This window comes from Solenopsis invicta, chromosome 15 (assembly GCF_016802725.1).
Source record: "Solenopsis invicta isolate M01_SB chromosome 15, UNIL_Sinv_3.0, whole genome shotgun sequence".
In the NCBI taxonomy this organism is placed as follows: Eukaryota; Metazoa; Arthropoda; class Insecta; order Hymenoptera; family Formicidae; genus Solenopsis; species Solenopsis invicta.
In genome coordinates, this window is record NC_052678.1 from 7968465 (window position 1) to 7981075 (window position 12611).

Sequence of the window (12611 nt, forward strand, 5' to 3'; positions counted from 1 at the left end):
GCGAGGATTTCGCGCCACTCTCTCGTCGGCAGAAATAGCGGCCACGTGCTTTTCGATGCGCTAACGAGCTTTCTGGGAAGCGTAAAAATCGCTGCGTTACGCGTGCGTGCATGCGTGCGTGCGTACGCGCGCTCACGCGTGGCCCGGGATAGTTTATGGGAAATAATACAGTTGCCATGGTAGAGACGCGCTGCGCCGCGCGCGCTGGGGATAGTTGGCCGTAGGGTACTTCTGCGTGCTCTCGCACGGTGTGTACCATAAAGCTCGTAGTAAATCGACTGTGCAACCCGAGCTCTCGTGTTGCACGCGTACGTGGAGCGTGGTGGAGAGGTACGCGGGAAGGTACGCGGCGGTGCAGTAAGAGGCGCGGAAAGGGACGCGGGATGCGGAGCCGCCGCGGAGAGGGAGAGATGGGAAACCATTATTGAAATGCAGTAAATGGCCGTGAGTTTCAATTGCCCCTGGGTGCTTCCACTATACCCTGCGAAAGAGCGTAGCGTAAGAGGGGGTGGAGGTGAACAGGGGCAGGGAAAGGCGCCCCCGTCCTTCACCCTCCCCCCCCTCTCTTTCTACCCGCCATCCGCTTGCTACTGCACCCTGCACTCCCTGTCTGACCCGCTCCGCCGCAGATGGGAGAGAATTACGAGCGTTCGCCATGATTCCGCCCTTGTCGGCACGCGAAAACATACGGGACCTATAGCGACCGATAGCCCGTCACGGTGACGATCAATGCGTTTCGGCTCTCGTTCTTGCGGGGCTGAACCGATTGTCCCTAGAAGTGCCCTCTCGAATATATTCACGACGATTTGTTTTGACATGAAATCTTGACGTATATTCAGTGCGTACACTCCCGGTCTATGCATAGATATACGCGAATGTCCAACTGGACGTCTGAGAATAGCCATTGTGCAGTCCCCACTGCATGGCAAGGAAGAACTTCTTCTCGAAAGGATAAATCGCGTTGACATTTATTCTTAGATACGCTTTCATACGCGTCTTCGGGTATGTATTTGAGAGGCAGCGTTCGACGGAAATGTCATATAGCAAGAGTTGAATCTAAATCTACTCCGTTCTGTTTTATGAAATCTACTCCGCTCGGATCGATAACACATGTTAGCTACATGAAACTTTTTAAATTGCACGTAAACACTGTTCGTGACACAATTAACTGGTTTTTTTTTTTCGTACGAGCATCGTAACTTTATAAAAATATCTTTGAGAATCTTCTTTGAAATACATTTCACACATTATTATACAGATTTCTCCAATAGCTTCGCTTCTGACGGCTCTCATTATTATTTATCGTTTTCATCAGTGCTTAAAAATTTGGGATGCAGCGATATTTAACGTGCTGAATGAAACAAGGATCGCCGCGCTTCATTGGCACGTAGTCACATTCTCATGGGAGAACAACAGGCGCCAAAATGCGAGCGTTAGGTAACACAGTCAGGGAGACAAATGCGATATCGTGTCTCATACCTATATCGGAATTTCAATGGAGTAGATGATATTCGGCGATTCGCAGACGCCGGTAACCAAATTGGACCCGTATGTCACCGGCATACCAATAAGCGATACGCCGAATACTCCAGCCATAGTGCTTTATTTTCCCCCCAAGCATGACGATGATTCGTTCGCGAGCATGCAATAATACGCTAGATCTTGCGAGCGTCATGCAACGCGACGTTTTACGTCTGATTAATATTTAGAAATGTTACTTATCGATTCGGGCTCCTCGGGCTCTTGATTGGATTGTAACGCGCGTTTATTCGTCGTTGAATATTGCGGAATATCGTTCGATAGATTTTTCGCATATATTTTTGTTTAAAGCAAACGAGTCGTAATTTCGTGCAAAATATTTATATGCTTGACGTAAAAGATTTCAATCAGCTCGGTCGGAACCGTAATTTTAATCCGTGCGCGTTTACATACGTAATTAAATTAAGCCGCAATTATTTGCATTTTTAATTAATGGCTGTGTTGGAAAATATTATTAACGACCCACGCGTTGCAACCTGCGCAAACGCAATTCTGTCTTTTGCGTTATGATTGATTTTTATCTATAGAGTTCTGTATTCAGTATTTTGTCAATAAAGTGATGATTTAGAATCAATCGAAGATACGTTTCGCGAAGAATAAAACGAGTAGGTTTAAAGGAAACGTATTTATCGTCTGTAATGAGCAGATGCGGTTGCAACTTTAATTATTTCAATAATTTACATATAAAAAGTCTCATCCGTACTTACATCAGAAACAGCTAGAATCAGGTGAAAACTTAATAAAAACCAATTAATTAGCTAATGTGCATCAATTATGAGCAGTTGCTTCCATTGTAAATTGCGCAGGTCTTTGCTCTCGCGACAAAATTGTCTACAATGTCTAGACGGTAATTCACCGAGATTCATAACTTTCATATAGAGCTAACGAGCGCTTAATACCGACGCTTTATTCTCACAAGAGTAATCATGTCGCGCCATCAAAGAGACGCGCAATAAAAAAGAAGGCAAATATCAATACAAGATATACCGGTGAAGGAAATGAACGGTGAGAAGGAGATTGAGTGGGGTCGAGTTTCATCCTTCCTCCCTCCCTTTGGGGTGCGTCGCAGCGGCGGGAAAATAACTCTTTGTTAGGACGATCCTGTTAATAATGGAGTCGATATTAATCGTTTGCGCTCTTCCACGGGAAAGCGGCTGGACCCGTTCATTCGTTAACGCGAGCGGGTAAATATACGTGAAACGTAGCCGTTAAAAGGCAAAGTGAGGAGGCCCTGTTATTATTAACCGCGCGGAACGCCGCCGACAGACAGACAGTTGCACGTATTTGCCGCGGGAGCTCATTACGCGATCTCGAGGGCGTAATTTTTCTTTATAAATAGCCACCGCGAGTTCGGTGGGGGGAGGGGGTGAAGGGGACCCACCGAGGGAAAACCGCCGGGCTGTGACGTATGGTCGGCATGTCGGCCACGATAAAAACTTTAACTGGCCCGAAAGATGATCCGCCTCGTTTCGCCCGCGGCAACTAACAATAGATCGCTCTGCTTCCGTTCGTCTCCTTCTTTTTCCGCTTCTTCGTTTCGAGGCTGGAGGAGGGTTGCTACCATGCTAGCACGCGAATTTTGACGTTTTGTTTCTAGGTCTGTCATGTACACGAAGAATTCGTTGGAAGGATAAAATAACAGTAATTTTTAACGTTAGCCCACATTTCGTATCAACGTGTTTTATGAATATTTCGACTTTATACTTAATTCTTGTTTAAGCGGATGTTATTTGATTTATTTTTATCATTTATTTGGCGCAACAGTGATATTAGATATTTTCTTTTTGTTTGTCGGTATTTCCGTCTCTCCTGTCTAATATTTGAGCTTTCAAAGCTTTTCATTTGGTGTGTTTTATGCAAAAATGTAATTAATACATAATTAAATATCATGAGTATGAAAAAGTAAAAGTACGAAAAGAATCACAGGATATACGTGCATTTAGAAATCTTACTCATCCAATCTGCATTGCCCAAATCGCCGCCGTTTCCCGCGATTACAAAAGTGTACAGTTACGAAATTGACATTCCAATTACACAGTAGTCGAGTTTGGCTGTAAATACCTTGTTGGTGCTTCTAGCTATTTCCTTTCGGTATGGCTGTCATGTACTATTTTGCCTTCTCTCTCTCTCTCTCGCTCTCTTTCTCTTGTCTCTCGCACGCATGCATGCTTGCGTTTACATGAAGGTAATGTTAAACATGGGACTTCCGATATTCGATAATCGTTAACCGCGAACGTTAATGAGTTCGCAGTCTATTGCGATTCTGCCATCACAGGGCGACTGACTGTTGTAAGAATATCTTGTGTCTGTTAAATTGGTCGATTGATTACGTAATTTCTTTTTCCGTCGAATATCCCTTTGAATTGAAATCTCAAATCGCTTTGCCCGCTCGACGATTCGACTCCACGCGAATATCGCGCATGTTGATTTATGAATTCGGAGTTTTAGAATACCGGGAGCGACGTGAGTGTATCTGACAGCGGACGTCTACGTTTAATTGCGGAAAGCGGCGGATTGAAACTTTTTCCCGTACCACCCGTGTCAAAATCGTTTAAATCCTCGAAATCTGATTATTGTGCAAACGTAGTACGAAAAGTTCCGTTTTACGTTTTCATCTCCCTCTCTTTTTTTGGCAAGCTATTACACTCGTGAAGCTATAAACAGTGCATTGACTGAAGACAAACAATTTGAAAAATTAGAAGCAAATTTTGTTTAAATAACTGTATCCATTAACGATGATATCGATACATTAGCAGAACCAATTTATCCGGTTTTGTGTATAAGATGTATGCTCAACGGAAAAAGTGACTCGAATGTGGAAACGAAAAGGCGCAATCGAGAGTACGGCCGTGTTTTATGTTGCGGCAGCGTAAGCAACGTTGTATGGCGCTTTGTTGCAGCGATAAATTTCGATCTTCCATCGTAATATTCGCGACAAGATGGCGTGGAAATACCCGGGCGTGTTGCAACGATTGTCGATGCTGTTTATCGGGTAATTTTGCACGCGGTGAAATTTTCTGCTATTATGGCTCGTCTTCGAGTACTTTCCTTCGAGTACTTTCAGATCGAACGCGGAAAGAACACACTCTCGAATATCGGTTTTTACGTAAAGAAAAAGTGTCCGTTTCATTAAGATTACGCGACGCGGTGATAATTTCTTTAGCATCATGAGTAGAGAGACATTTTAACTGAAAATTACAGAATTACATAGTGTTAGAGATGTCCGCTACTTTATATAGTAAAGTGATATTACCAGGAGATAATGGTAATGTTTATTCCACCTTTGTACATGGATAATATAATGACACGCTAATGCATCCGATAGCTATCGACTCTGTTGATCCTTTCATCAGGCCGCATCACCGAGCAGCTTTTCAGCATAAACTTCCCGGTGGAATAGGTTTTTTCCGTGAAACAACTCCTTTACATCTATTATGTATGAATCTGATACGCGGAATTGATTTCCATGTTAAAAACCGCCTGTAATATTCAGTACGCTACGTTAGCCCTTTAGGGTACCAATTTGGTGTAACGTGCGTTTCAAATTCATGCATGAATAATAGATCCGTGTATATACCCATCTCGTCGGCGGTGCCTATATGCGGGTTGGTAAACGGGCGACTGCTCATTTCTTTTTTCGTCGATACTATCCGCCTCTATCTCGGCAAAGTGAAATTAAAACTGCGGAGTTCGCTGACTGCGCACAGCAACGCGATTTTTGCCAAAGGCCCGAACGAATATGACCAACATTTATCGATTATTAAACATTGAATCCTCTTTAACATTGAATACTCTGCGCGATCTCACACATTCTATTGAATTTTTTTGATTTATACATGCGGCTGCCAAGTAAATTGTTATCTAGTGAAAAACATCAACGTGATGTTGCATTTTTCAAATTAACAAATAATTTAATATCCTATTTTATACTACCATATTGTATAAAGCAAAGGTTTCCATGTAAAATTCAATATTCTCGCGCATCTAAATAAATGGCACGAGAGACGAAAACGTGTCGCAATGTGATTTTTAGTTGCAGCGAGTCAGTTTTAGTTAGAGTATAGATCAAACATTAAGTTAGCGGAATTATTCAAAGGGATCGAAAAAGGGACGATTCGAGTTTCTCTGAATCTCTTTCGATCTTTGCATCGTCAACTGCACCATTTTCTTTCGTTTTGAGAAATATGGCTTTACTCCGTGCTCGTTGCGACACTTGGCGAGGCGACAGTTAAAAGAGAGTTTTGTAACTGCTCGCACTTTAACATAATAGAGGCTGCGTACCGTTGAACTCTTTATTGCACGAGTGTCGGCGTGTCATTAAGTGAAAATCTGTTTTGAGTGCTTTCGCTCGAAATTGATATACGACGCGACGCAGCGACAGGCAACGCGAAAAGGAAATTACAGCGTGTTTTGTTCATCAAGTGTTACATTCAACGGAAATGTCCGAGAAAGTATATAAATAATGTAAAGCATATAATAAAAGAAAAAAAAATGGAACGATAATAAATTCGTGTTGGAAAATATATTACATCTATTCAGCAGGAATCTGTGAGAACGTCTTTAATCAACGCAAATTTAATATAGTCTTTCTTAATTCTGATTGATCATAAGAAATTACGAGCAGTCGCAAGGGAAACGAAATTTATAACATTCAAGTTAAATTCATAATCGTGTAAGTAACTTGCCCCGTACGCGCTCTTCTACTTATCTCGCGCTTCGCTGTAGAATAGAAAAAGATGTATCCTGCGAATTATCTCGGTATAAGCGCGAACTTTACGGATCACACGGCGCCGAGTACCGCGTTTGCAGACGCTCTCCGTGCCGAAAGTTGGCGCACTCCTCCGGATAACTAACTTTCGCCTTTAAGACGCGCGAATGTGTACATTAAGACCCTTGTACATAAGATACAGCTCAACCATACCTCTCTCCAGCCCGATTTCGCCTCGTGCATCTTGCATCAGGTATCCTACCCTACCGCCTTCTGCGAGGGAGCGGGTCGACCGCGCCGACTGATACGGTGGTACTTCCTAATTAACTCTCTGGATTTCCTTGCACGTCTTCGTTGCAGTGTCATTATCCTCGCCCCCGAAGCCTCATAGTACGTCGCTTGTACGCCTGCCGAGCGCGAATTGTATCGATCGATGTAACGGCCTTTGCGATTAGTAGTAGCTCTCGATACGCTTGTGCTCGAAAAGCAAAAGAAAGAAGCAACGTAAATATTTAGTTTTTCAGGGATATCGGCAAAGTTCTAGAACCGTTAAAACGATTAAAAGTAATAAATTTACTTTTCCAGATGAATGTTCATCTAGATGAATGAAACACCTAGCAGATAAACATCTAATAAATAAACTCTAAACAACTGTGCATAAAGTTCCATAGGTACTATTTTAAAATCAAAGTATATTACATTAGTTTTTTTACAACTAGAACGTCTCTGTTATGACAGACGTGATTTAAGCGTGACATAAAACCCAAGCGGCATATCTAAAGCTTCAGTATGACCTCATTGAAATGCTCGAAAGTACGCGATTCAAGAAGAAGGAAGAAGAGGAGGAGGAGGAGAAAGAGGGAAGAGGAAGCGCGAGGATAGAGGAGCTTGATTTTCCACATGATGAAGAATGTCCGACGGTGTTCGGTATTTCCAACATAGTTTCCCATATCCGGATGGAAAGCGAAGTCGCCTGGGATGGCCCTCGGGTCGACGATGTCTGACGGACGGTGATCCCATGAGCGTTTCACCTATCGAAGTGGTTTCATATCTGGCAACTTTAAAGCCGCCGTCAGATGTAAAGTTGCCATTCGCTTTCCTCACCTTCTCTTGCTTCTCCTCCTCCTCCGTCCCTCTCTACCGCTCATTAGACAATATCTATAGATATAAGTACGCATTGCCAAAACATCTTGCTAATAAATGGCGAATATTGAAACTTTACGCGCATGATCGAAAACGAATTACGCCCCCGAGGCAATCCTTCCTTTCCCGACCCTCTCGCCGGAAATTCGCGGATCGCCGAACCGTATTCGGATTTGTCGAAATTATTTCGTCGTCGATGCCGTATAATACGAGCCGCGGTGCCGCGAGCGCGAATTAGGCACAATCCCGGGGTATTACATTGCATAATTACATACCCACTTCATTATTGCGTATCAGGGGAGAGCGAGCCGGAGCGTGCGCCGCGCCGAGGCGAGGCGAGGCGCGCCGAACCCGGCCGCGGCCAGGCCGGACCAGGCCAGGCCGGATCGGACGAGTGGATAGCCGACGGTTAAACCTTGGGCTTGGGGGGATGAAAATTCAGTTCGACGTGCAATCACCGAATTTCAGACACGTGTACGTCAGTAAATTGCCGCCGATACGGAAATATCGGATGGACGCATGAATTGCGAACATGCGCGCGCCCGCGCTTCACGAGCGCGTACGCGAGCCGAGAGTTCGCCGTTGCGATTATATATTTATATACGTGGGGGATTCGATTACACGGGCACTCGACTCTCGCGTCGATGACGTTGAACGTTATAATTTTAGCAGATAATAAATAGCCGGGGCTGTGTGTCCTGCGCGCTCGGGCCTACCTGGACTCGGGCGTAAATATTCATGGTCGCGGTGCGTATGCGTGCGTATGCACGCGCGCGAGGATTATTACCGCGGATAAGCCGTGGCGACGCGCGTGTTACGCGTATACACGTCGGTTTTAAGCGGCCTAACGTTTTTCGCGAGTTAAAACTATTGACCGGAGTGGGTGTTGCGCCCCCGCGAAATTGTGGCACGTTGGCGGCTCTAATGCGCGCATTTCCATCCCTACCGCGGATAATACCGGCTTTCGCTGCGAGAGAACACCGATCGACGACTTGTGTGGATTACCTCTTTTCGCATATGGTACGCCGCCGAGTTAATGCGATTCGTCACCCCGACGCGTACGTTCCCTCCCCCCCCCCACACCCCTACTTGACTTTACGCAGATGCTTTATCAATTTTCTCCCTTATCCAAGTTTTTAGAAAAAAGATTCGCGAATGCGAGTAATTTTTGGCGAAGAAAACTTTATATAATTTAACTCATATATAAATTCTTTTTTGAAATCGACTTTTCCATGACGAAAATTTCATGGGAGATTGTCACTATTCAAAATTTGTATTTTTATCCTAAAAGACTTTGTGATTAAGTTTTATCTTTATTGTTACTCTATATCTGTGAACGCAATCGTTCAATCCAGAATGACTTGTACCTCTCTGATAAAATTCCACAATTTTCACAATTTTAAATAAGCTTCACTTTTTCTGTTTCAGATCCAACTCTGGAATAAATGAAGAGAAATGACAACAGTTTGGAAGCCTGCGCCATCTCTTTGTTTGGTAAGTACATAAGTCATTTTGAAAAAATAATGATGTTTAGCAATATCGTACCTGGTACGATTAATATACGTTTGCGTGCCCATGTATAAATTCGTCATAACGCATATTGCCCGAGGAATATTGCATGGAATATCTACACCAGATTTTTTTTTCATATAATGTATACAACGAACGAGTGTTTTCGCATATTCGCGTCCTATCGCGTGTTATTCTTACATATATCCCGATGCGGAGCGATGTATCGCGACTCTGTGTGGCAAAAATTCAACCAGAAATATCGCTAAGTCCACAAACGTTATTCTCGTGTGCGAGAAAAACAACGGGAGCCCGTCCCTTTGCCGAATGCTACGCGTATGCACGATGAAAATGCAAATTCGGGAAGAATGCGCGCGTGCATGCGTGTGTACGTACATCGTGCCCGCGATGGGTGTGTTAGCCGGGGATATTCGACAAACGAATGATACGGTTCAAAACACGATCTGCAGTGATTCGCAAAGCATAGAGAACAGCCGTCGATAAAACACCGGAAATAGGATATTCTTGTCCCCCTTCGAGACTCTATGTTATAGTAGTCAGGCTGGATGGATGGATGCACGTTTGATATACTGTCTACGCCGATCGATCACGCACCCTGTTCTACTCTTCTCGAATTCACAAACGAGCGAATGAAACAAATATATACCTCGGTTCGCGTCCAAGTACCGCCGAAATTTGCGGCTCGTTCAATCTAACGATTCTTCGTTAATGGTGCGCAATTGCGCGTGATTTTTTAAATACAGGCTTTAAATACCTAATATCTACTTTGATTATTTAGGTATAAAAAAATAATGGTCTACATTTGGACAATATAATCCAAGAGAATAAGGCTCTCCTAAGTCACGTTCCAAGTTGATGAATATGAGTCCCTCCTTGGGTTAGGGGGTTCTCCCAAGAGTTGACAAATTTAGTAGCCCTGTTTCTAACCAACCGCATCTCGCACTCGCAGCTTCTCCACGCATCCGATTAATCTTGGTATCGTTAAAGTATACATAAACGAGCGGCCGTAGGGTCGCCGTTTCAATTATTACTGAACTGCCTTCTGCCAGTCAGCCGGAAACGCAGCTGCTGTGCGGCAGCGGCAAGCAGCAGCCTGATTTCCCGCGCCGCACCGCGCCGCGAATATATCGCGCGGGGGTTTCACGGGGCTGAAATTTCGACGGAGGGTGAGGAGGATATGGGTCTCGAGGAGGATATGGGCCTTGCATCGTTTATGACGGGTTTCTGATTCGGAGATGAGTGTACGTGGGACGCATAAGATACGGTCTCACCTCGGCAAATCTGCACGTGACCCTAATACGGGTTACCGCCACCCGGATTCGCACGTTCCCATGTGCATCCTAAAATCTAAACACTCCTATATGAGTCGGGGCTTTGGTCGACCGCACTATCGCGCATAGCTGCATGTGCACGTACACTCTTACATAGACGAAGCGAGATACATATAATGCATTCATATACGTGACATACGTATGGTACGTATACTTACACAAAAGTGGCTTCAGTCATTTCCAGGAAACGAACTATCGAATCGTCATACCACAAGTTAGATCGCTTGCTCAATTTTTTTTTCTCTGCGCTTTGTGCTCGATTTCTTTTTGATACAATCGAAATTTTACGCTAGTAGGACGTTCCTAAATTTTAATTGCAAAAAGGCTTTCTCATCTTTCTTTTCAATAATTGAAATACTTTTGGATACAAAGTATCATGTACGTGTTATATTTTAACAGCATATTTTGGTGATTAATTAAACACGAGTTTAATTAGATATTTAATTTATATAGAATGAAAAAATAGACATGATAATTAAAGGAATTTATGCATTGCTATTAAAGAAAAGTTTTTTTTATTATTTTTTTATTTGAACTAAAGAAATGTTTGTGTAATGCAAATTTGTTTTTAAATGAAAGAAATAGATTTTTAAAACAGAATAACTAAATTATTTCTTACACTTCTGTCAATATTTTTTTTGAATTAAAGTTTTATTTCTTTAAATTGACTAAATAATTGGAGCAAATAATTTATTTACTTAGAAAAAGTCAATAAGGTTGTTTCTTGAAATTAAATAAATTTTTATTTTTTCAAAGATTTAATTTATAGGATTTAATTTATAGAATAAAAAAATAGACATATGATAATCAAAGGAACTTGTTCATTGCTATTAAAGAAAAGTTTTTTTATTATTTTTTTATTTGAACTAAAGAAATTGTTTGTGTAATGCAAATTTATTTTTAAATGAAAGACATAGATTTTTAAAACAGAATAACTAAATTATTTCTTACACTTCTCCCAATATTTTTTTTGAATTAAAATTTTATTTCTTTAAATTGAATAAATAATTTGAACAAATAATTTATTCACTTAGAAAAAGTCAATAAAGTCGTTTCTTAAAATTAAATAAATTTTTATTTTCTAAAAGATTAAATTTATAGAATGAAAAAATAGATATGATAATCGAAGGAATTTGTTTATTGCCATTAAAGAATAGTTTTTTTGTTATTTTTTTATTTGAATTAAAGAAATTGTTTGTGTAATGCAAATTTTTTTTAAAATGAAAGAAATATATTTTTAAAATAGAATAACTAAATTATTTCTTACACTTCTGTCAATATTTTCTTTGAATTAAAATTTTATTTGTTTTAATTGAATAAATCGAATAAATAATGTATTTACTTAGAAAAAAATCGTTACTTAAAATTAAATAAATTTTTATTTTATCAGAGATATTTTTACCTCAACTTAAAAAAACCAAGTTAAAGAAACGATTTCATTAGTTTAAAAATATTAATTTAAACACCTTTTCTCTGGGTGTACGATCTTTATTAGATAGATAGTATATATTTTTATTGCTCGATAACATTTTAATTCCTTATGAGTAGATACGTTAGCAAGATATCACGTTATGCTTTATCACGTAAAACTGCATAAATATGTGCACTTGGCATATGCGTATTGAGACTGTTGATTAAATAATACAAAACTATATCTTTATTGATTAATTTAATTCTGTTTCATCTGTTATTCATTTCTAATCTTACATGTTTAATCCTTTCATACATGTGAAACAGTTACAAACATTAAACTGTCAAACAGAATTCTGAATCATGATGTACAAATATTCAGATGCAATATGTACGCTTCGGATATGTCAAAATTGATGCGACTTCATATGGTATGTAGGACTCTGTACATATAGACAAATTACTTACTAGTAAATTGTAACTGCTACGTGTAAATTATTTTATCTTTTTTTTCTTAAATGCAAATTTAAGTGATTGCTTAATTACTACAAACAGGATGTAGGATTAAATGTAAATTATTATATAAATTATTTCTCAAATATTTAAGAAAAATAAAATTTACTTGTTAATGAAAAGTATTTGTGAAACTTTATTTATTATTAAATTTTTAAAAATTTTTTTTCGTTTTTTATATATACACATAGAGAAAGAGTAAAATTGTATGATTTTCTGAATGAGCTCAGAAATTGAGATCGAGTCTCTTTTTTTACGATAATTTTATTTTTTGTATTAAAATCATAACGTTTTTAATTTATGAAACTTGCAGTTTTGTTTCTCACGGAATGCAAAAGTTTGTAGCAAGTTTGTAGTAATAAATATTATATTACATGTATCTTGTTTCATTCTAAACGAAAATAAATTTTATTCCTTAAATTCTAAATTTAATACTA